This window comes from Pieris rapae, chromosome 18 (assembly GCF_905147795.1).
Source record: "Pieris rapae chromosome 18, ilPieRapa1.1, whole genome shotgun sequence".
Lineage (NCBI taxonomy): Eukaryota > Metazoa > Arthropoda > Insecta > Lepidoptera > Pieridae > Pieris > Pieris rapae.
Window position 1 is genome coordinate 1,806,447 of NC_059526.1, and position 25,702 is coordinate 1,832,148.

Sequence of the window (25,702 nt, forward strand, 5' to 3'; positions counted from 1 at the left end):
GATAAAGCCTCTTTCGGTTTAGATTTCGAAGTAAAGAAACGTTTGAAAAGAGAACACGTGCGAGCAACCCAGATGCGTTTGAGTCAGGGCTGTCACTATATTAATTAATTCTTATAATGTCGGTTTACTGCTTGCTTAGCAATACATCATACTTTAACTGTAAAATATATTTTGTTTATATAGCAAAAATATCAAATTTATGTCATCTTCTTTGTATTTTCGAATCTAGTATTAATAACCATACATTATTTTATGGTTTTTTTAATGTTAGTTAAGTACTTAATTCTATAAATTTTCTCTGTTTCCTGTAATTATAGGGTTGATATGGTTTTAATAAATCAAAATACATAGTAGATTTAATAATGATATTTATTGAATTTAGGAAATGATATTTTATAAGTACATGTATGTATGCAGTTAAAATTAATTGTAACAACATAACTACCAGAACCCAAATTCAACAGTTTTTTTTAAAGTAGCCAACTGGATTAACCAAAAGGTAATCCCTCATCTATTATCCCCTGTACTTTAATCGACTTAAAAAAACCCCGTTAAAAATAAAACCTCGAATATTTGTTTTGACTGACAACCCTATTACGGAAACGTATGCAAATCCCTTTGTTGTCTGCGTTGCGTCAGTTTCGTAACGGGACTCGAATTCGGAACGTGCCCGTTTTTGAAAAAAGAATCCTTTTTAGGTTAATTCGATTTTCAAAAGGATAAGAATGACACACATTTGAACCGGTCCGTTAGAATGCTATGCAATATAAATTATAAAACCTTTTTGGAGCAGGACTCCTTTAGACCATAGACAGCTAGATGAAAGCAACTCGGGTGCGATTCTTTAATTGGGTCATTCTTTTAACGTAAACAACTATTCTAGTTTCATAACATGAAGGGAAAGGGGGCGTCCACAATGACCTTCCATCATGTTCGATCTTGAGCCTCGTTTCGCTACGAGTGTCTCCGCCTTTGCCTCATCATTGCACGTCGTATTAAAGTTTTATAGGATAGTAGAGACTTTTTAAAGCTAAAATCTCAAGATCACTTGATAATTAATTCATTTTTAATGGTTATTACCACATTTAATAGAAGAAGTGACAGACATTTAATAGAAAGTCTGAAAGCGTCTGTTATTTTCATACAAATATTGATCCAAAAAAACTGATCGGATCTACTAAAGATGGTTTCCAAAAAACGATTCACTATCGATCGATCGATCGGTTATTGAAAAGTCTTTTATGAGACATAGATTAAAATATTAACATGAAGTAGTAAAAATTGGATTGGGATTGTCCATAAAAAGTGGCCTCTGGTATACTCGCAAGTGTGTGTATTCATGAATATGCTCATCATGATAAGCACTAAGTTTTGAACTCTTGAATGTTTCTCACTTACTAGCATGAATCATACATTGATATTGTATTTTTTTTTAATTTTAGTTAGTGTTTCATGTTATTATCTTTTTTGTTAATTATTTTTGTAAGTTATTCTTTATTTATGTTTCTATACTAGGGTTGCCTGCAAGAAAATTTTTTATAAGACATGGCAATCCGTTGTCCCTAATAACATGTGTAACCTGTTTTTTATATAAATTTTAAAGGAAAAAAAGTTTAATAAATAAAGAAGTTGGTTTCGTTAGGACATTTAAACATCTAATATGGCCTAGAAATAAGTTAGTAGTTTTTTCAAGCATAGATTTGTTTGATAAAGATCTTCGGAGAGATATCAAACCCTTGAAAAACTTTGTTCTATTTTTGCCGTTGCTATGGCAACAAAGACAGTCAACACCGTACATCACAATATACATAACAATTAAATAATTGAAGGAAAAGTTAATATTACGTAAAGTAAAAACTTTTTTTTTAAAGTATTACAGTTAGGGAAACGTATACTTGCTTGATGTAAAGTGAAACCCATAGACACTTACATTTCCAGAAGGCTTGCAAGTACGTTTCCGGTCTTTATACTTAATAGTGTGCGTTAGAACTCTAAGGGGACTTGACTTCCGATTGAATTTAATATTTTATTTATAGCCAAGTAGGCAAATTCGTTGCCGGCCTTTAAAATTAAAGTTGAGAGATATATGATTGATTTCTAGATAAAAGTTAATGCCTACAGCGTATGCCTGTAAATATTATATTAAAACAATTCCTTCGTCGCATATATCTGTTCGGGAACTCAAAATACCTTCTGTATAAGCGTTTTGTCTAAAATTTCGACACATTGTTAGTGTACGCAGTATCAGTTTACCCATGACAACAAGGATGAGGATTTACTACGTGGATTACCGCAGGTTTTACGATAAGCTTGATAAAATGTTATAAAAACACTGTGCCACAGTGGAGAATTTTTATATTTGGAAAACACTGACCTCGTATTGGCTGAAGTATTCCATTTTTAAATTTAAAGCTCTTTAATAATATATCAAGGATGGTTGATAATGAAGGCATTGGAGTGGAATAATTCGTTCGATTTTTAAATTAGATTAAGTTTCTGTTTATATACATAAACACTTCATACAAGTCCATATTGTAATTCGTATCTCTTATATATACTATATCTTCTTTCAAATATAAAGTCAGGCAAATATTAAGAAAAAATAAATATGCGAAAATATAAAAGAACTTACCTCACAGTTTAGCAAGTTTCAGGTCATGAATGCTCCATAAGACATCTGAAAAGAGATATTATCATTAAACTTCTATTGAAATTATATAATAACTACGTTTCATAACATGAGACAGACACATTTCTACATGTGTATTAAATAATAACTTTGCAAGTAGCAAATCTAGGTTACCAACATATACGTACCTAATGCTAATTGCTTTGTACTTAACCGACAAACACTAACATAGTATACAGTTCGCTAAATGATGACATACAAGGCTCGATATGTAATGCTATCTATATCAATAGTATATGTTACACGTAAGAATTATAATTTACGATGACACATTTACATGTTTTTACAAAACCATAGATGGATGTTTTTTTTATGTTTAAAATACAAGAAAAACAAAAATTAAACAGAAAATTAAACTAAAATTATGTATGTATATAGAAACTTATCCTTATTAAGGGATAAACAAAATTACGAAAAGTTGAAATATTGTTAAAAAAACTATTATTAATGTTATTAATTAAATGATAATAGATTGACAAGAGTATTAAAATAGCAGGTAAGCCGTGGAGGTAGGTGCAACTCATTTCTAGTAAATCAGGGGTTATTGAAAAAGTGAACTTTAGTCAGCAAGATCTCAAACATCAAATTATTAACGGCTCAAATGTCTTTCCTCTTATTTGATTTTGGTCTCTTTGAGTAAGTGTTTATTGTAGGTATCACGTAATTTTTGACAAAAATAAAACTCCAATTATCATAATCTCAAATAGTAATCCTTATCGGTCTGTTTCACAATGTACAATGAGTGACGGAGAGTTTATTGCCAGTTCTTCTCTTCCGTTCTACGCCCTTGATTTGAGAACTGACAGTAAATGTAAAATTAGAAGCAGTTAATGTATATTTCATTTTTGACGTTCATAAGTGTACATTATTTTACCTACATGAATAAATGATTTTTGAATTTGTATGGATAAAGTACCAAATAATAGCTATTTGGTACTTTATCCATAGACAAGACAAAATATTCGGAAGATAAAAGTTCCGAATAAGAGACATCGCGTTTCATGACGAATAGCGCTATCTGACAGTCGTGAAACGCAACAATAGTGTTTATCCTACGAATAAGTACTAAATAGAACTAAATAGAAAATTTAGAACCAACAACCAATTTAGAACAAACCCTTAAAGTCGCAAATAAATAAATATTAAATAATATTCTAACATTTATAATATGTACCACCAAATTAAGTTATTCAAGAATATTAATAAGTAATTATACCCCTCGTCTCAATGTTTTCAAATATAATGAGATTCAGTTCATTACCATACTATAACCCTTTAAATTGTAACGCTAATGATTGTCAACAAGCCATGTTGCTTAATAAGGGTTGACGTAAATATCTAATCTTAGAATCGGAACATAAACAATTAAAGAAAACACTTTTTTACCGGTTTGAAGCTATGTATTTTTATTGAAAACTCATAATTATTACATAATTTTAAATTTATTTTATTTGCGTGGTCACGGTGACTGAAGACAAAAGGTGTTGAATGTCAAAAAAGTTGTATTATCTGTATTTATTTCCCCGGAGTTGGTATCGACTAAAAGATAATTATAAGTTTAGTGTAATCGTTTAATTGTTCGAACCTAGGTGTTGCAAGAAATGTGCGAGCCTCCTGCCAGTTTGCCCCCTGTATTATAAAAAAGAACTTTGGCAGATAATATCATTTCAAAAACTTTAATCTACTTGCTATTGCTATATCTTTCGGTCTATATAATATATCATAGATAATTACTGAATTTTCTCTTTTCACAGTACCGCTCACAATAATATGGGCAAAAATTATCGAAAAATAAAATGCATACGTTTTTAATCGTTGCATTTTGTCTTGGAATCCCATGATTTTTATAAGGGGAATGGATATTGTTTATTAGCTAATAATTCAATTCAACATGAAGTCGTAAATTTAGTTATGGCCATTTAAGAGAACATAATTTCTTAAAGCTATTCAATACTTCATTACTCGATTAAATTAGCTAAGGCGCTGAAATCTAGCAAATATGACAACCACTTCAGCCTTTCAGATCTGATTGATCTGAATCTCTTTGTTCTTTTTTTAACACGTGAGTATTTAATCAGGCTTTTGTGCCTGACGCTATGTCATCTTGTTTTTTCGCCTTAAAGCCGCGTTTCTATTATGCCAGTGACTTGAATACAAGTTGCAACTTACATGCAGGTTTAAACTTGTACGCACAACACTCATTTGCAAGCAAATTGTAAACGCAAGAATGCTCGTCTATAGAGGGAAGTGTGCAGAATTACCTTGTAAAAATTAGTGCAAGGAGGCATACAAACAGAAACATAATATTTTTATTTTAATATTTACAACAGCACATTTACTCATGATAAACACTGTATAACTAGTCAACTAACTTGTATGCAAGTTGCAAGTTGAACTGAGTCGTGTTTCCAATTCAACTCACTTGCACACAAGTGTGACGTCATACATGCATTCAAGTACTTGCATAATGGAAACGCGGCTTTAATCAAATAAGATCTATCTAGAACTTCTGTGTTTTGTAAGGATTATTTATTACAAAATTATTATAAAAGGAAAGTTAGTATTATATGAAATATATTTTTTTATAAAACCAGCATCCGCGACGCCGAAATAGGGCAGTCATCGCTGCCCATAAACAACCGTTTTTAGAGGGTGCGTTGCTGGCTTTTGAGGGAGGAGTATATTTGAATTTTGAACAGTTGGAGGTCGTATCTCTAAGGAAAGACCCCAACGGGAGTCGATTCCACGGTTAGTTCGCAAAAGAAAATGCCTGGTGAAATGGCCCGTGGAAGACTTCCAGTCATCAAGGTGATGTTGGTGAAATATATGAGATATAGTGATTTAGCACATACAATTATTGAAATATTGATTGCATAATATTATACATATATTACTCAGAAGTCATTACGTACACTATGACTAACACTAATGAATGGTACTTTTAGTAATATACAGGAATATATATATATATATAAGAGATACATATATATATATATATATATATATGAGAGATACATTATATATATATATGTATATAATGTACGTTTATGAACGTCAAAAAAAGAAATATATAATATTAAATGCTTCTAATTTTACATTTACTGCCAGTTCTCAAATCTAGGGCGTAGAACGGAAGAGAAGAACAGTCAATAAAAATACTAAAACTATAGCCAAAGACGGAGTACATTATATTAGAAAAGGTTTGAGAAAGAAAGAAATAATTAAATATATTTGAATAAGTAATACTACTTTATACCTAATTCGGGTGATGTCATGGTGTGAAAGACAAATAACAATCAGAAACATAAATACTTTAAAAGATGAAGAGTTACTATAATAACCTTAACTTTTTTATCTAAATTATCGTAATTCATCTGTCCTTTGTTTTGATGTCCTGTTAACTGTTAACATAAGTTTTAATTGCTTTTGTTTCAATAGTTTAGTCTAAATAACTATATGTCTCATGTATTTTTGCACTTCTTTCGCTTATCCTATTTTTTTTCTCACAGTGGTTGACTGGAACCGCCAGTTGCCCGCCTTTTTATTTAATTATGCCAATTGTATTGTATCTGTACATGCAACAGTGTTTATGAATAATTTTAAAAATAAATAAACACGATCTTCATTTTTATTTTAATGTGTCATTCTATCGCATCTGTATATACATAATCTGTGCCTGTTAATGCGCCAAGCGTGACCGATTAATCATTGATGCTCGGATTGACTTTATTCATACGTAAGCGTTCCCTTTGATATGTCCATAGAACAAATAGTGCAGATACGGAATTTTAAATTCAATATATTTCAGTCCATATCGTAATCAAGTTTCGTTCGTATATTTTATAGTTTATAACTAAAAGTATCAGCCTTCGATACCAGGTATTTTGGCATCGCATGAAATATAGTGTCATCAAATTTAAGTATATTCATGTCTTTAATAAAGCTCTTTGGCACTAGAAGGGGAGAAGAGAAACTGCCAACCCAGTTCTACTATTACTACTATATTTACAACCTCAGAAAAGAACCATCATACTAAATAATACATAATTTTAAATAGAGCTGAACATTTCTTAATTAAATAAGTTTTAAGCCTATTTTAGAAAAAGCTAAATGAATTTCACAAATGGTACAAAGTATAATTTATTAAAGCGACCTAATTATTTGAACAAACGAACTTCACGAACAATAAGTGGATTATTTAATGAGATAAACTGCGCCTTAAGTGTGACAGGGACGGTTGTTGCGTCTATCTCCTTCTAGTTTGCGAAGCATTTTCTTCATTCAGGTTTTTTAAAGGAATATTATTATCGCCCATTTTATTTGGAGTCCTATTTGCTATTCTTATTGCTAGCTGTGGGACTACTTTTCTGGGAAGATTCATATTTCTATTAATTCTACTAGATTAAGTATTGTAGTACATGAATTTTATTTAAAATAACATTGCCGCTACAACCTGCGCTCTGTGGTCAGATTTCTGTATCCGTTTCGTAATCATTTGTTTATAATATAATAGGCAACTAGCTGATTCAGTCTTCTATGCCTGATAACCGACGTCTTCTTTTTGAGTCTAAGACATTCCTTAGGATGTTTTCATTCAACGTACGTTCTAAAATAAGCACATAGACAGAAAATCTATTGGTTCACGGGATTCTAACTGATGCGATGAACTCTATAATCTGTAAACACGATATTAAATTGGCTTATAAAGTTTCGTCAGTTGTCAATTGTCAGCTTGCAGAGTGACCAAAAAGTTTGATCAACAAAACGTCTTATAAAAAATAAGTTTATTGCGAAATGCTAGTACCGCATTTACCGTATCCAAAACAATATATTAAAACAAAGTGGAACGAATTTTTCATTTTCGTTACTCGATACGCATAATCAAATTAACATTTGAACAATGGTATTAATATTATTTATAATATACTTATTACAGTTGGTCACGCTCTTGGAATCGGTCATGGGCGAAGTTATATGGAGTGCTCTTGGGCTATGAAGTTCAAAGATAAAGATTTTGTGGGCGCCTGGAAGAAGTACCGGTGACACCAGAGCTTTCCTCGCTGAACGAATATTGCAATACAAGCCTTGTACAAAGGAACTATGTTATATATTTTTAATTATTATTAGTATGTAGGTTAAGAATATTGTACATACTCTATATTTCAGTACCAAAAAAAAGTCGCTGAAGTGCTAACTGACAATTGTTATGTTGACAACACTATTCCATAGTTCAACAATGGTTTTGATACTTAATATCGAAAACCTGAAACAGCTGCCACCAGAAGTTTAAGGTAGAGCGTTGTGCTGAGGGCCTGACAGAATGCGAGAGCGACCCCATAACCTCTCGACCTTGTAAGAAATGCTGGAGATCGTTTTAGTGGGTATTTCAAACCCTGGCTTTGAATAGCAGAGCTCAAGTCTCACGACTTTCGGAGGCAGTGCACCTCAGTAAAAGAAGGTAGGTTTATTGACTTCACAAGGAAGTCCCCACAGAATAGTAATTTGGCAGATTATATGTTGATTGGTAGTATTTCTATTATTTTCCACGTAAAAACTAAAACTTAATTTACTTATAAACTACTAACTTAAAATAGAACCTCTTTGCAGGCTTCACTCAGGTCTTTCCTAGCCAACCACAAACGTATAGTACAGCGTTACAAAGACATTTTATCTTAAAGCTTTTTCATGTTTTTAACCTAAATTCCTTAAAACTGACAGCGATTTAGCGTGTTACATTTTAATCCTTTGTCAGCTAATAAAGCCTACGTCATGTCGGCCATTATCTAAATTAGAATAGCCTATCATTGTGTATATAACCTTATCTAGGAGATATCGTGTGTACACAGTGTTAATGTACAAAAGTGTTACCTATTGTTGGGAGTATGACTAGCTGTTGTACGGGACTTCGCTCTTCAAATGCTTATTGGTCAAATTTAATTAACACAATAAAATTAAGTGAAAATATAGCGTTTAGATTTCGTTTATAGTCAGTTATATATATATAGTTATTTTTTATATTACAGGCAAAAGACTTATCTGATGTTATTAAATGATACCGCCACCCGTGGACACTCTCAATCCGAGGAGTCGCGAGTGCGTTGCCGGCCTTTTAAAAAACTGCCTTAAAAACACTCAGCTGTGGAATGACGTACGTCGAGGTGATACGGGTTGAATTTTCGCATTCTGCTTTGACGTCAATGATGAAACACAGCTGCAGGTATAAATCCGAACAACCCTGCTGAACACTATCGGTGGTAAATGCGTTAGAAGATGCAGAGAGACCCCACATAACTATCAACGGAAAAGATATCTAGCCTGTCGGATAGTGACTGGTCTTCGACAAGTAGAACCGCTCTTCGTTGAATACGGCAAACCTTTCGCCTGAAAACTCTTATAAAGATATGACCGCCCGTTTCATTTCTAATTATTTAAGTTTTTACTATAAAACAATGTTTATGTAATATATAATTGCCTTTGAAATTATTTAAATTAATATTAGAACGCTCATGATAACCTATCCAACTCTCTTGTAATTAGAAGTACGATATAATTATAATTCGTAGAACTTTGAGGTTTTAATCGTGTTGTTTCCGCCTCCATGGTTCAGTGGGTCATCGGTATTCTTTTTTTAAAAATATATCAGAGGATTCTATTTTGACTCTACCTACAATAAATGCGAGATAATTAATTGTTAATTGCTATGGAACGAATGCTAAATTAATGTAATGTAAATGTTGAATAAATGTAATTATTTATTCAACATTTACATAATGTTGGTTACATGATGTAAAAATGTTGAAGAGATGTAAGAAATGGACAAGATTAACTACTGAATAGTCCCGAGATGAGAAAGAAGAAAATAGGTAGACGGGTAACACCGCCTTACCCCTGGAGGGACACATATATTATATAATATGATGTACAAAAATATAACAAACATAACATTATATAAATAAGTGGAGACATGTATAAGAGGCCTTTCTGCTCAAGGACGCACAGGATATATAAGTATTTTTTTCTCTCTTTATTTTACAAAATAATATATTATATTACAAAATGTTACATTAGAAAACCGCTGTGGTTTGTATTAATGTTTATGAAGCGTAGGTACTTAAATGTATATGTAATACATATAACACATTTATAAATCCTGTGTATAAATACAAAACCATTCACCAATAGAGTTTTATAGTTAAATTTAATTAAAACGTGTGATAACGTTATCGAGCGGCCCCGCATCTATCAAGGGAATACAATTATCTGTAATTGACGAAACAGATCGATACAATAGTTTTAATACCCTCTAGAATACAAGCGACCCGCAAACCTTGAAAATTCATCTACTTAAACTTTCATCACGATCATGATATATTAAGTTTTAGAGTTTGAATTTTTATATATATATATATGTATAATAATATAAAAGTTAGACTTGGGTGTCGCTTTTTTGTAGAAGTTTTTAAATCTCAGACTAGTGACTAGTGAGTCGGTGACACCGGAAACCCATCTTGGGCCAAAGTTGGGCAAAGACATTCATTTCATTCAACTCTGCTCTATTCGAAGCTTTCCTTGTCCGTTTTTTTCCAGTTACAGTTGAGAGTTACATACGATGAGTGTCTGTCTAATAATATACAAATACATACACAAATAACGTGGCTTTCTATAAGTGAAAGAACTTTAGACTAATACGCAGGTACGCACTAGAAGAGGTCAACAAGCGAGATGGGGCACGTTAGTTAAATGTCAGCGGAGGCCTATGTAAGGAGGCCCTTTGCGCCTTACATTTAAACCAAATTCAATCTAATATAATTATATTATAATATAAATATAAAGGTTTTAATATTTTTTAGTATTTTGAGGCGGTTTCATTTTTTACTAATATTCTATTCATTTTTTTTTGTAATAAGAGCAAAATTGGGCAGGAGGCTCATCTGATGTTAAGTTTTACCGCCGCCCATAGACACACATTGGCCGAGGGCTCGCAAGTGCGTTACCGACCTTTAAAGAAATAATAAGCTCTTCTTGAAGGACCCAAGTCAAATTGGTTCGGAAATACTTCAGTAGGTAGCTGGTTCCACATAGTGGTGCGCGGCAAATGAACCTCAAAAAACAGATATTAAAGAAATCGGTTTCTGTATGAAACATGACACTTATTAGTCGTAATTAATAATTATTCTAGTCGAATTATAATTTAATTGAAACGGATATAAAACGCTGCAGGCGCAGCCAGTTAACAATAATGAGGGTTTACAATGCGCTTGCGTCACTCATATAACACTAGTAGGTAGATAACCTTATAAAGATTTTATTTGTGTTTTGTAGCAAATTAAAATCTGATATTTCGTACCTATGGGCGTTTAGCATTACCACAAATTTACCCAAAGCGCCTTCTACTGAAATAAAACATATTATGTTACATTGATTAATTTGAGAATTAAATTGGTCTAATTGCAGTCTTTCGTCTCTTTCTGTCAAATAGTGATTACGTTGTAATAGAAAGGGACTGATACACACGGTACAATTCGACAACACGATATTGCTGTTTCCTAAAACGTTTACAATATTAAAAAAAGAAAGATAATTAATTTAAATGTTATAAATATTATTTATTGGCCTTTTGGTTTCAGCATACTCTCATTCGAAGGTTCGAACCCCGGCTGCGTCTTCTATGTGCATTTATCTATGTTGGAGTAAAATCGTGATCGAACCGGCATTCTTAAGCCCCAAACAACAGCGTATAAACTTATTTTCCTTATTTTTAAGAACAGGGGGCAAACGAGCAGCTCATGGACAGTCTCAATGCAGGAGGTCTCGCGAGTGCGTTGCCGTGCTTTAAAGAATTGGTACGGTCTTAAAGGCCCCTAAGTTCTTAACCTAAGTTACCCTAAGTTTCTTTCTAAACAAATGGTTCGGAAATACTTCAGTGGGCAGCTGGTTCCACAAAGCGGTGGTGCGCGGCAAAAATTGTCTTGAAAAACGCTGAGTTGTGGAACGGCGGCCTTTTAAAAGAAGCCCTAAAAGTGTTTACGGTAATACCCAGAAATGAGATTTGCTTTATGTTCAATAATTATAATAATTTGTATTAGAGACAAAATCGAATAAATCTTTTACGCAGAGCCAAAAGCATTTTCTGTAACTCAACTGTCAGAGAAAGTTTAATATAATGACAAAAAGTTCAACAAAAAGCTCCGAGGAGGCTTTTCCGCACAAAGGAAGCGCTAAATCACTCCAATACTATCAATAGTTTTAGTTTTTCACTAAAACTTTTCTATTGTCGATAAAACTTATCTGAAAATTATGTCCTCTTTTCTGTTTTTTGTATTTAATGGCAACCTATTAAAAAATTGGATGTTATTTTAAACACAAACTCAAACAATGTTCATTTATATACGTAAACAAGTACAGTTATAAACGTCAAATAAATTAAATTAATTGTTAATTTACATTTACTACCAGTTCGCAAGTCAAGGGCGTAGAGCGGGCAAGAACAACTGGCAAGAAACTTTCCCCCACTCTTTTCAATCGCCAAGTTTTTAAAACAAATTGTTTGAATTGAAGCAAATCAATCCCAAGGATTAGGATAATTTAAGTAGTCGTCTCATTTATAAAAAGCTTTATTAATTAATTTACTGTTAAGGAGGGCTTTGAATTTATTTAATGATAATTCTAATAATAGTGAATATTTAACCTGTATGTGACTATGGAAGTCATGTAGGCTGCCAAGTGTGCAAAAGTGTATCCATAAAAATTTTCTGAAACTAAAAGGCAACGTGATTCTTCAAATGTAGGGTTGCTCTGCATCTTCTACCGCATTTACCACGGAGAGTGCTCATCATCGTGCTGCATTAATATCTGTGACTGAGTTTCATGAGTGCAAACAGCTACTCACGAAGGTGTTTCCGAACCACTTGACTTAGTTCTTCAAGATAAGACCGTATCAATTCCTAAAAAGCCGGCAACGCACTTGCGAATCTACTGGTAGTGTGAGTGTCCATGAGCGGCGGTTTCCATTAACATCAGATAAGCCTCCTATCCGTTTGCCCTTGTACTATAAAAATATGTAACAAACAGTATGCCCCAACTCATTTTTAATGAGTCCCCGCAATTTTGGGGTGGTTTCTTCATCTCCAAAATATATTAAACAAAAGAATACTGAGCAATGAAAAAAATAACTTTTTATTTTTATTTTATTGTTTGAGATGACCTCGACGAAGTATGAGCCCCATATATTTGGCCCGTCAAGAATACAGGAACAGATTAGTAAAAAATAATCACACAAAATAAAAAATGCGCACACAGAATGTCCAGAAAATTGCTACAGTCTCGGGTATGCTTCGCTATCGCTATTGCTGAAACCACTACTGGTCAATACTGTTCATGAAATTAGTATAATAGTGTATTAATAAGTAAATCGAGAATTAATTCGAACCAAAACTAAATTATTCATGTATCCTGTTAACATTTGATTTATATCACAATTCTCTTAAGCAAATAATCTGTATTTTATGATAATACGACGGAAAGAATTCATTAACAAGAATAACTTTAGATTAATATATCACTAAAGATACTGTATAACTCTAGAGTATACTATATAAAGCTTAAATATTATATTTAGACGGTATTTTAAATGTATTTATTTTAAAGAATAATATAATAAAATCATGATATGTTATATATCAAAACCACTCTGGTTTGTATAAATATAACATTCTTGTTTAGGCGACAAATACATATAAAACGTTTTTCAATTTACTATCTATATATCTAATAACTGTAGTTCATATATTAGCCTCGGTAGCAAATACCTCATCGTTCTCTACATTAATATACAACTACGGAACATTCTCTATGGTTAATACCTACTGTATTATATATAAGAAAAAGAGATCCCACATATATCGTGGTATATAGGAAAGAAAAGTTGTCCTGTACACGTCATATAAAAATCTAATTGTAATACTACATTTTCAGCTCCACTTCACAAATTTCATAAATCGTTTTAGATGTTAAGGAGGAATTTTACTATAAACAAACGCACAGATTGATATATAAATATATATAAAGATGTCACTTTTTCTACCTTGGACAAAGAATTAGTCTAGCTATTCAAAGGGGCAACGCTGTCAGTATCTTCGGAACCCTGCCTAAAGGGACTCTTTTTAATAATATTTAAGTTACATTTTAAGGTCATTTTTGTATATTAGAATTATTTATAAAATAAATATATATGTAGTTATTCAATCAAGTACAATTTTTATTTTTTTGTTATAATTTCTTTATATTTTACCATAGACGATAAATCTGCAGTAATATTTTTTCACCATAATCGAAGCTAGTCACTCAGATTGTTTAACAACCATGGAGTACAAACATAAAATTAGGATTACTCACTTCAATAAGGGAACCATTTATTTGTTTACGAAATACAAATCTATATTAATCTTTCGTAAAGGGGTCTAACCAAAAGTTATTTTTAAATTGTTATCATATATGCAGCTGCGCTAACAGCTGGTTAACGAACATACAAAAACCAAACATTTTTATAACAGCTTTAACCACAAGTAATTTAATTTTTATGAAATCCTTCAGTTTTATTATGAAGAAATTTTGGTTTTAAGGGTTATATTAATTCATTGTTAAACAGTGAAAATTAGCCTTTTGTTTTTTATTAATACTGTTCCATTAAAAGGATATTAAAATTGTGCTAATATAATCAAATCTTTGCTTAATTAAATTTTACATTTAGTTCAATTTTACATCAGCTTTATCACTAGTAAGGTAAGCCAAGGATTAGAGGGTTTTAACTTAAGAAAGAAACGAATGTGCCTAACAGAAAGTTAGGCACATTCGTTTCTTAGTTTTAAATCATGTGCCTAACTCAAAATAAAACACAAAAATCTACTATAACTCTTTTATAAAGAAGCAAACAAATATGTGAAGAACACAAAATCTCTTTAAAAAAGTCATGCATCTCATAATTAAATAGAAAAAATTACTGTACAACGCTATATAAAATAATAAAAAACCATGGTAAAAATACAATACTCTCTTTTTAAAATGTTACACAAAAATCAAAAATAAAGAAGCAAAAACGTGCAGAAACAACAATACAGGGTTAAATCAGAAATGAACCTAAAAATAAATACAACATTCCGCTAAAACTTCTATAAGTTAAAAATATGTCGTAACAAATGATATTTAGCAAATACAATATTTTTGTATCGTGTCGACTTTGACCCAGTATTTCGTTATTCGATAGTAAATTCGCCAAATATTTGACTCCGATTCTGTCATCCTTTCTAAACCAACCTTCACTATGTTGACAACTAGAAAACTAGTTTTCGACCCGCCTGTTAACTGTGAAATAAAAATATGTCCGGTTTCTGTAAGGCGAGTGACATAAAGACATATAACAATGCATTTTGAAGCTCTTGAGTCGCCTACATTGACTAAAGGACAGGAATGTCGAGACTAATTGTTTAACTGATCTTCTTTTGGTGCTTCAGCATATCTGATCCTGTGATAGATGCAGGAATCCATCCGGGTTGCAATACCCGCCCACCCCCGTTACGACCATTTATTCCTTCAACCAACACGTTTTTCCTGGATTTTACCCATTATAATTAATTGATGGAGGTGGTAGCAGCCATGTCGTACATGCTCAGGGACGCAAATTTCTTTTGTTTGATGCGACACGAACGAAGAATTTCTTCGGCGCGCCAAACGATTCCAAAGACTCACCAACCTTTGACCATTAAAAAGAAGAAGATAACTTGCTTGGGATTATGACCTTCGACACGAAATGTAATCTTCTTCAAGTGATCATGATGGGCAAGGTCGAGGGGAAAAGATGCGCTGACAGAAGGAGGTAGTCGTAGCTCCGCAATATAAGAGAATCGACGGGAGTGGTCAGCGTAGAACAACTGATGTGCTTGGCGAAGGATAAGAAGTATGAGCTGACCGCCAACATCCAGTACTGGAGGGTCACTACAAGAAGAAGAAGAATGCGACTTGATTCAAAACTTTAATTTCTGCCTCTTTCTCTATACGAAGCATGCAAAGATAACACCACATCTGGAATGCTAAGCGCCAGCGGGTGTCTTCTTTTGTTTTACAAGCTTCACAGCTGAACAGAACAGTTAGTTTAAACAAAGGGGAAGTCGAGCTGGTAATTTTTTGACTTGATTGATTCATTTTACTATCTAAGGATAAGGCGGCGTTCTCGGAACGTTTTTGGTATTATGAGTGTCCAATGTGTTGTAGTATTAATATGAGGAACATACAGTGTAAAAGCGCAGGTTGTGATGATTTAGTCTGTGATGACTTCAGATGTAACCAAAAACGGCATTTGAAAATTTACTCAGTATACACTTCCGATGTCCAATTAAATTAATAACATTGATTTTGGTCGTCAAACCGAATTCTAAAATTAAATAAAAATACTGAACTTTTAATTATATAGCCCCTATAGTCAATATTAATTACGAAGTTTGATAACAACCTTTGACCTCACGCCCCACCGTGGGACCGCGGCAGATGCAGCAAACACGCGCTCGCTGACTCATCGACTTGCGCGGGCGCATGTACACTCGCGTGCAATATACACAATGCATTTAATTTTAATAAGCTACTCCTATTTTAACAAATTAAAAATCGATTAAAACATCTTAACAAATATTTTTTCATATGTATTAAAGAAACTAACAACATACCGTCTCCATGGCTCAGTGGTTAATATACAACATGGTTCTTAAGTATTTACAGAGCACAAAATTGTTTTAATATACATATACAGTTTTTTTAACATATTTTGTTTATTTAGGCAAATGGGCAGGAGGCTCACCTGTTGTTAAATGACTGTCACTCGGAAGTGCGTTGTCGGCCTCTAAAGACTGATACGCACGATTCTTTTAGGACCCTAAGTCGTATTGGTGGTACAATAAGTTGTGGAAAAACATTAGACAACCCTTTCTTTTCCTTTACATTTTGATCGCCCTAAAGTTATATTTCATATGTAAAAGTTTTAGCTCCCAAAACACTGCAATAATATTTGTAACTAACAAAACTATTATACAATTCAATTCTTTATATCCAAAGAAAATCTTAAAGGATATGTAAATTACAGTAATTAGAGTCATGAATGTATGCTATCAGTATCGTTATCTATTTACATAAAACCTTATTATCAGATATAAGCGTTGCTCAAGGTTTCTAAAGGTTTTCTATTCATAATTTCAATTCGTTTTAACATACTGTACAAATCGTCATTCTGTTGGTCTAGTGCAGTGATTCTCAAAGTGGTCTATATCGACCCCTAGGAGTCTATGACAACCTGCAAGGGGTCTATGTCAGCGAAAAGGAAATTGGGTTCCATGAAATGAAAATTGGGGTCCATGATAGTGGATCTCAACACATACACTGATAGTACCTATTTACTTATATCATACTATCAAATATCAAACATACATTTTTTATAAAAGTACCTATGAAGTAAAAAAATATTATATATGTTTATAAAATTGTGTAAGTTGTAGGATGTTGGTATTCGCTTTGTGGTCGCAATACATTTTAAACTTGTAAAAAAAAATCAATTAATAAATGTATAAATTAACATATGTTTTTGCTTTAAGTTTTTAACACTAAAGTTCTATACAGTAAGAAATTTACAGGAAATCAAAATATCAGGTAAGTAGGGGATCTACCCAACACGGAAAAACATGGCAAGGGGTCTACGACACAAAAAAGTTTGGGGAAAAATAAATTTTATAATCAAAAAATACTCATACTCAAAATAACTTTATTCATATAGGTAAACAAGTACATTTATGAACTTCAGAACAAGTTATTTGTAAATTTACATTTACTACAAAATGAATAAAACATTTTGGTATAGCAAGTAGACAATGTAAAGAAAGGCGAAAGTATGGTTATGATAATATGTGATAACAATAGGTAAGTATTATTGATAAGATTAGAGACCTTTTTACTAAACCAAGTGCGAGGTTGAGAAAGATGTATATATATATATGTATATGTATCTGGTCTCCGCGTTACTTCGGTCGTAGCGTAAGATAATGTAAAAGACATGTTTCCAAATTTCTAAAAAGCTTTGATAACGACGCAACAGAAAATTTGTCATCCTCAGCCATTTATGGTAGACCCTTACATATATTCACACACAAACAAACTCATGCTTTGGCTATGCACCAGCCTCTCACATAGATCTTCAATACCTGCTGCATGTAAACCCGTAAAATTCAATTCTAATATTACAATAAAGGAGGCCTGAAGGAGAATGGAAATCAAAAATATTGTTTCAATTTGAATCAATAGCTTTAAAATATTGTAAACTGCTGATCCGTCTTACTTCGTTCCGCCTCCCTCTATTAATAACTTTAGTTAAACATAATTTAGGGTAAGGCTAATAACATTAATACAACTTTTCTTGCAAATACGGCAATGTTTAATTGCTTGCAAAGAAGAATGGCAGGTTTACACATTAGGCCTCTTCTCTGTAGCGCCAATATTCCGATATTGATCACTACCTGATCAACATTTTTGATGAGGTTTTGTCTTGAGTGTCTACGATTAAGATGAAAGCCTGGTTATGCATCTCATCATTCACCTCAACATTGGAATTTCACGTAGTTTTGTTAACAGATGTTCTTTGCATGCGTTAAATTAATTAATTTATTGTTATTCCATAACTAATACTATGTTTTATTACTTATTTTGCTATTCTGAGCAGAGATCAGGCATCCATCTTTTTGGTGGATTTTTCTCCGAGAAAATAACAAACGAAAGAGATAACTAACATCGATTCAACCGATCTTGAGTTGTAAATGGTGTAACAAGACTTTGTTTTATTTATATATTTAGATATAGAAAGATATTTTCAGTAGTTTCCAATACTAATTGCTCAAAAGTTTTCAACCGTTATCTAAATAATTAAGCAGCAACCGATTTTAACTAGATTAATGAGGCTGCATTCTCAGGATCGCCAATTACAGTTAAATTCCATTTTGTTATCTGTTGATTTGAATAATTTATTCTGTCCTTTCAGAAACAATCACATTGTTTAAATAGACAACTAGTCTATATATTTACATCTATGTAATAATAATATCGATGACAGATATATGGTAGTGACAAAATTGATCTAACACTAGGATTTCCCTGTATAAATGTAGGTAACTTTATTACAATTATTTCGTCTTACAAGATGCATGTTTAAAACAAACATCTTATAGGTCACTTAGTAACTGTGTAATCAAAGGTAGATGACCTTTTCGCTGTCAAACTTTCAAATATTTATTGTTCTGTGTAAAGATTGATTCAATAATGATTGTTGTACTCGTTTGTACTCGCCCACAAGGCTCGCGGCGCCTGATGGTCGCATTGCATCCCAGTAATAATTATGTAGGTCGAACGCCCACTACAAACCAGTAAAGAAGAATCCCCGCCCCCCTTGGACAATAAAGACATGTGGACAGATAGAAGGTATTGTATAGTAAGCCGGGGGTCATACTATAGTGGTTTTAGGATTGTGGTGACCTCGTGTTCGTATAGTATAATTTGACAATAGTGCATTGCGAATTGTTGTTACTCTCAAGTCAAGTATATCATAATATATATAGTTTCTCTTGAAAAAGATGCCATATCACAGCCTTTACAAACTTTTATAATATTTTTTTTAATTGCTGAGTCGGTGCAAATAATCTGGCGACATTGGGTTTCAAGTGTTGGCCTGAACGTGCAACTCCCATCTTTCTCGTCTTTGTACTGGAAGGCTTTGAAGGAAAATATCGTGAGGAAACCGACTTGCCATAGACCTATTTATTAGTGTCCGACAGAAGATTTATCACTAACGTGATCACAGAAAGTACACAAAAATTTGAGGCCAAGGCCTAAAAGGTGGTGGTGCCCGACAAAAGTTTGTAAAATGGGCTTAAAAGTGCCACACACTCTAAATTCGCACAAAATTTTATTTACATTTCTAATAAATAATTCGATCAGAAATAATTTCTATATTATATTCTCAGTGACATTTGTTATCTTTAAGTCAGCAAAACAAAACTCCTTTGTTCTGTGTTAAGCGTTTAATATTTATGAGATATTGTTTTATTACATTTTCTTGATAATTATATGAAAACAAAAAAAATGTTTAGCAAGGAAATATGTGAGTAATTGGGACTGGAGTAGTATTGGCTTCAGCATATGACTCTCATCTTTGAGGTCGTAGGTTCGATACCCGGCTCTGCACCGATGGACCGATTTATATGTCCGCATTTAACATTCGCTCGAACGATGAAGCAAAACATCCTGAGAAAAACAGCTTGCCTTAGACTTCAAAATGTCGACGGCGTGTGTGTATTAGATTAACAAATCTTGGAACAAACACAGGAATCTGAAGCCCAGACCTAAAGGCGCCACTAGTTTTAGTTGAGGCTAGGAATTTTAACTGGATTTTGGATTTATATACTTGAATTTCAATATACATCATATAGAATTTAATGAAAAGAATACTAATAGTTAACGAGTTAATAGATATTTCTATAATTAATAATTTTATAACTTTTCACATTCTAATTATATTAATTATAAAGTGAAATTTTTCACTTCGTTTTACTTAATCCAATCGATGAATTTTCGAACATAGCAATAAAATAAATAACTATACTAGAAACATTTTTTAGCAAGTGTAAAATAAATGCCGTTTTTTTTTCAGTATTTAAACAACACACACATTGAATCTAACCACTCAGCTCTATCCCATTTTACCGGTTCGTTTTATTCCGACTGCGAACTCTTATTATAAATTCAACTCAAAGGAGATAAGGAAAAATGGAGAAAATTTTATCATTCCAAAATAATAAGAAGTGAATTCTCTTGTATTGAGGAAAATGTGGGTTTTGTCATAAGAAAATTGTTACTTCCGAAGTGAATACAGAAAACGAAGCTTTAAATTAAACTCATTACAGCGTAAACTTAACACAAAGAGGCGAAACAGTACGGATAAGACATAATGAATGACTTAAGACTAGTCTATGGTCAGCCCACACATACACATATGAGAAGAAATTAAAAGGTTCTGGGGATGAGAACGTAAAACGAAACGTTCGATTGTAAATTGTCAAATATTGAAAATTATTGATAGAACTGAGATGTAATGACTCACAAATGAGTTTATGATTTTATTTTTTCGGAGCTAAAGAAAAAAGAAAAAATAAGATGGAAGAGATCTATGCCTAGACGGAGTTATGCAGGGAAGTATATGTATACTTAAAAAAGGGGGTCAAAAAGACGTAATGAGATGACACATCATGTCAGATGTCAATTTTGAGGAGCTGTTGAACAGTGACAATTGAACGGAACTCCGTTCGCCTTTTGTTTCATATACTCACACCCCTGAATGGTATCGTGTGTAGTCGACCATAACTTCATGATAGGGAGCCGATGAAACGTATGGCCAGGAACTGTTGACTTAGGCCTTGGAAAATGGAGATTTTATGCAAATCAAAAACACATACACATAGTTTAGCGTTAATGTCAAAGCTAGAACGTATATATAAAGTGTTTATATGAAATTTATGTTATTTATGTTGAAAAAAGAAAAAGTGGTTTGAATTAAATTCTATGCACAGGCACGGAAAAGTGGAGAAATATAGTAGAATAAATAAGCATTATCTACTAAAAACAATTTAATAAAGCTCCCATTAATAACACAAAATATTAAAACGGCTAAAAGTTAATTGAATACACGATTGCACGATTCTAGCGCATGCCTGCAAAACGATTTAACAATAGAATTGGATCATTGTAACATCTGTCAAAATGAAATCGCAGCTAATCGCCCGCCAGCCTCAGAATGACAAATGTAAAGTTGACAGCTGTCATTTGTCATTTCGCAACTTTTATTAATTTTGTAAGCGGTTGGTACACTTTTTTTCATTTGTCTTAAAGTTTTATTGTAACGATTTATGTAGTACGCATTGGTTTCATTATTTAATAAGTCTTGGTTACCACATCTGAAAACTTAAAACGAAAAAATACGTAATATATTTTTTTTATAGAACAGGAGGCAAACGGGCTGGAGGCTCACCGGATGATACCGCCGCCCATGGACACTCAATGCCTCCATCAGGCGATGATGAAATTTAGCTGCAGGTATTGATGTGAACAACTCTCATCAAAGTTGTTAAAGAAGAATGTATCTCGCCGAATATCTCTAATATATAAAATTCTTGTGTCACGGGGTTAGTAACCGAACTCCTCCGAAATGGCTCGACCGATTCTCATGAAATTTTGTGTGCGTATTGGGTAGGTCTTAGAATCGAACAACATCTATTTTTCCCTAAATGTTAAGGGTGGTCCACCCCAAATTTTTTTTATTTATTTTTTAGACAAAATTTTTCGTTCGTCTAATCGATCATTAATATCCTGGCTGTGCACTAATGTACAGTACATCATGAAGAGACCGACTTATAGATAGATATCTTATAACTTTTCTAATATAAGTTTCACGATGATATGTAGAGTCAGCATTACATCAGCACTTCGCAGAAAACTCATAAGTTCAAGGACAGAGTTAAGTATTAATTAAAATAAGAAGTGTGGATGTGCGCTCAATTTATAAAAAAACAATTAGTAGGTATGTCTAACAACTTGCTTCTACAACTGACAGAAAAATGTGGCCAGCCTTGTTACAGAAGATGGAGGTTCAATTACGATGCCTTTGATGGTTAGCTTATGTATTAATGGAATTTATAGAAAGCTTTTCTTTGCTGGCTCTTATACTTTATCAGATTCTTTGTGGCAAGTAATATTGTCTCTCCAACCATCTGTATCATAATCTCCCGTATTGTATGAGACGCACAAATGCGTCTCTTTCAATGATTATCTTTCTAGATCTCACACGAGTTTATTACTTTAAAACTTAGAATCTCTTGGTTATTTCTTGCAAACTTTAGGTCACTTAACTTTTGATCTTCAAGTTTATCAACTTCAGTTTAATCTCAAAAGATCTCGGATATAACTTGTACAATGGAAAATATTATTTGATATTTGAAGATTTAATAGTATTTAGAAAACAAGGAGGAATACTTATCAGCGACATGTTTTGTTAGCTAATAATATTATTTTGAGAAAAAAAATTTATGCGCACATGGGTGAGAATAAAAAAAATGCTATAATATTTAACACGATTACATTATATTCTATTGATTTACGCTTTATATAATCTAGATTGGAGAAATAAATCAATGGCGCTACAACCTTTTGAGGTCTGGCACTCAGATTTCTGTATCTGTTTCATGATCATTCGTTAATCTAATAAGTGATCAGCCTCATGTGCCTGACGCACGCCCTCGACTTTTTGAGTCTAAGGCAAGCCAGTTTCCACACGATGTTTTCCTTCACCGTTCGAGCGAATGTTAAATGCGGACACAGAAAGAAAGTCCATTGCTGCACAGCCGGGGATCGAACCAACGACCTCAGGGATGAGAATCGCACGCTGAAGTCACTAGGCCAACACTGCTCGTATTGTACTACATAAGTTATATACATAACGAAACGGGTCCTTTTTAAATTTATTTATTAATTGTAATTGTTATACCGTGTCCATGCAAAATGTTTAATTTATGTACTACAAATAATTAAATAACTATTATCAGCGGTAAATGTTCTCAAATCATGTGTAATCTATCTGTTTTTAACATTTTTTAAATATTATTTGTATGTGTGTTACGCATGTCAACGCCAAATGTTTCTCGGATTAAATTACGTAATGAAAATTAATTTTGTTTAATATTCATAATGTAATTAAATTAATATAAATTGTAACGAGCTCCAATTAAGTTATGCTTATTATTTTATAAAATCCAAATTTGTCAACTCGTTTTATCGAAAGTATGATAACATAATTTCCATTAAAAATTAAGAATTTTTAATATTATTTTTGTACATAGGTAATATAAACCGAACTGTCCAGAACCGTTTGATTAGATGGACAACAGATTATTAAGCTAAATATAGCTAGCTAGTTTGAATTTCAAATTTAGAATGATTTTAGTAATTAAAGTAAAAAGTTTACATCGCAATTAATCTGGAATACAGATTTTTAACATGTGTTTGAATAATATACCCGTAACTGATATAAAACTGTGAAACGAAGTAGGTTGATTTAGTCTTTGTTACGCTAAAATCAATGAACCCAGTGAATTTAGGATTAGACCTTGAAAAGATTTTTTATCATTTATAAAAATTATGACTATATTGGTTTAAATAATAATAATATTAAATAAAGAATGTTTTTTATTTTTCATAAACTTGGCCAAATATCTTCGCTATTAGACGGGACGTTTTTATGCGTTTAACCTTGCAGCGATTTCCTGAAAACGGCTAAAATCGATAGCCGTTGAATGAAAGCCTTCTTAGATGGTATTGAATATTGATAACCCAACATTAATGTCGACCACAGCTCATAATTCTCACGGACAATTTATTTTTATTCCCATCGACCACACAGACAATAGATCGTAAAAAATTGTGGTTTTTAAAAGTCATAAAAATTCAAAAAAAGAACTTACGTTTTGACCGTTCGCGCCGTCATTTTCCCGTTTGAAAAACTGCACTAGAACTAAGCACTACGTATTACGCGTACCGTTCACGGGGCAAAAGACGCTCACATCCTCGTCTCGCATGCAAGGCACTGATCCAATTCTGAACGGACGGCTGTGAAAGTGACGTAATGCCGCCATATTGCCCCCGTCCCGCGCTCCGCCTCGCTTCCGCTGGAAAAATGCACTATTTAATCAATTTCAGACGCCGAGTGGCACGGAATGTTGAAGCTTTATGGGTTGGATCTGTCGCTTTTCCACGAAGTGATGGAATCACTCCACAACACGGGTTAATGGCCCGATTTTGATAGGTTTATAGCGCCTCGGGGACTGCCTAAGAATCTTTAATCTTCGTTTCTTAGTAGCTTTCTGTTACGCTTTCATCGTTCGCGATAGAACTTTGAGAGCTTTTAGCTGACATTCTAATTATATTACAAATTATAAGTGTGTCCAGATCACCATTTTTCCACCAGATTTCAAGGAAAACAAACAAAACTAAACGGGACAAAATAGGATACTAATTATTTTATAAAAAATATTATAAGTGATTTAGGAAGCTTTGCTTTAAAAAAGGGACTAACGGGAATTGTAAACATATTAGGTACGTGAAATATACAAACATTTTTTCAAGGTCAAACACATTTTCAGAATACATATAGTAAGGAAAATAACTTAATCAAAACTAAATTAATCTTATTTTTTAAGATACCTCAAGCGTTGTCAATTTTATATCAATGCATAGTATAAATAAGTAGAACGTAATTACAATTATGGCTTCGTTAGTAAGGGCATTATAGTCTTTAGCGAATTCTAAAAAATTCTTTTGGTAGTTGATTCTTGTGATTCTGGACTAGAAATTTGAGCGATGGAGTCTGGACTAAATCATCTTTAGAATTATCACGTCCTCATCCAGTGGAGAGATCTTTACCTTTTCGCACTTATGGCGACAAAGAATTCAGTAAAGAAGAATCTTTAACATTTTCAAAATATACGCTTTTAGAAGGTAATGGACAGCAGACACATTATTACATGTACTTTGTACTTTTTTACCAGCCAGCAGACAGATTTTTTATTGGTAATTTTAAAATCTTCACAGGAATAACATGGTTTTCCTTCGCTCAGTTCTTTTGCCTACAGTAAATTTAAAATGGGTGTAAACTGAATTTTGATGTAGAATTTATTAATATCTCTCTAGGGTATATAAAATACCTCCAATCTACATTGATAATATCTACAAACTTATTAAAACAATCTCAAAGCCTGACTCCAAATATTTTGTGAGAAAACTAAACTCATTTTAAAAATTTACAAAGCTTAACACAGTGTATTTTCCTTTAGAAAATATTCTAAGCTTTAGCGAGTAAAATCTCGAACACAAACTGGGAGCAGGCGA

General features: G+C 32.7%; 1 long non-coding RNA gene across 1 annotated transcript; it reads right to left on the reverse strand.

The window, feature by feature from the left end:
* Window positions 1-2,628: 2,628 nt before the first annotated feature.
* On the reverse strand, window positions 2,629-24,385 carry LOC123689965. Its single transcript, XR_006750814.1, has 2 exons — window positions 24,280-24,385; window positions 2,629-2,677 (listed from the first exon to the last, which is right to left on the reverse strand). It is a non-coding gene; the product is annotated as an uncharacterized LOC123689965 (long non-coding RNA).
* Window positions 24,386-25,702: the final 1,317 nt, after the last annotated feature.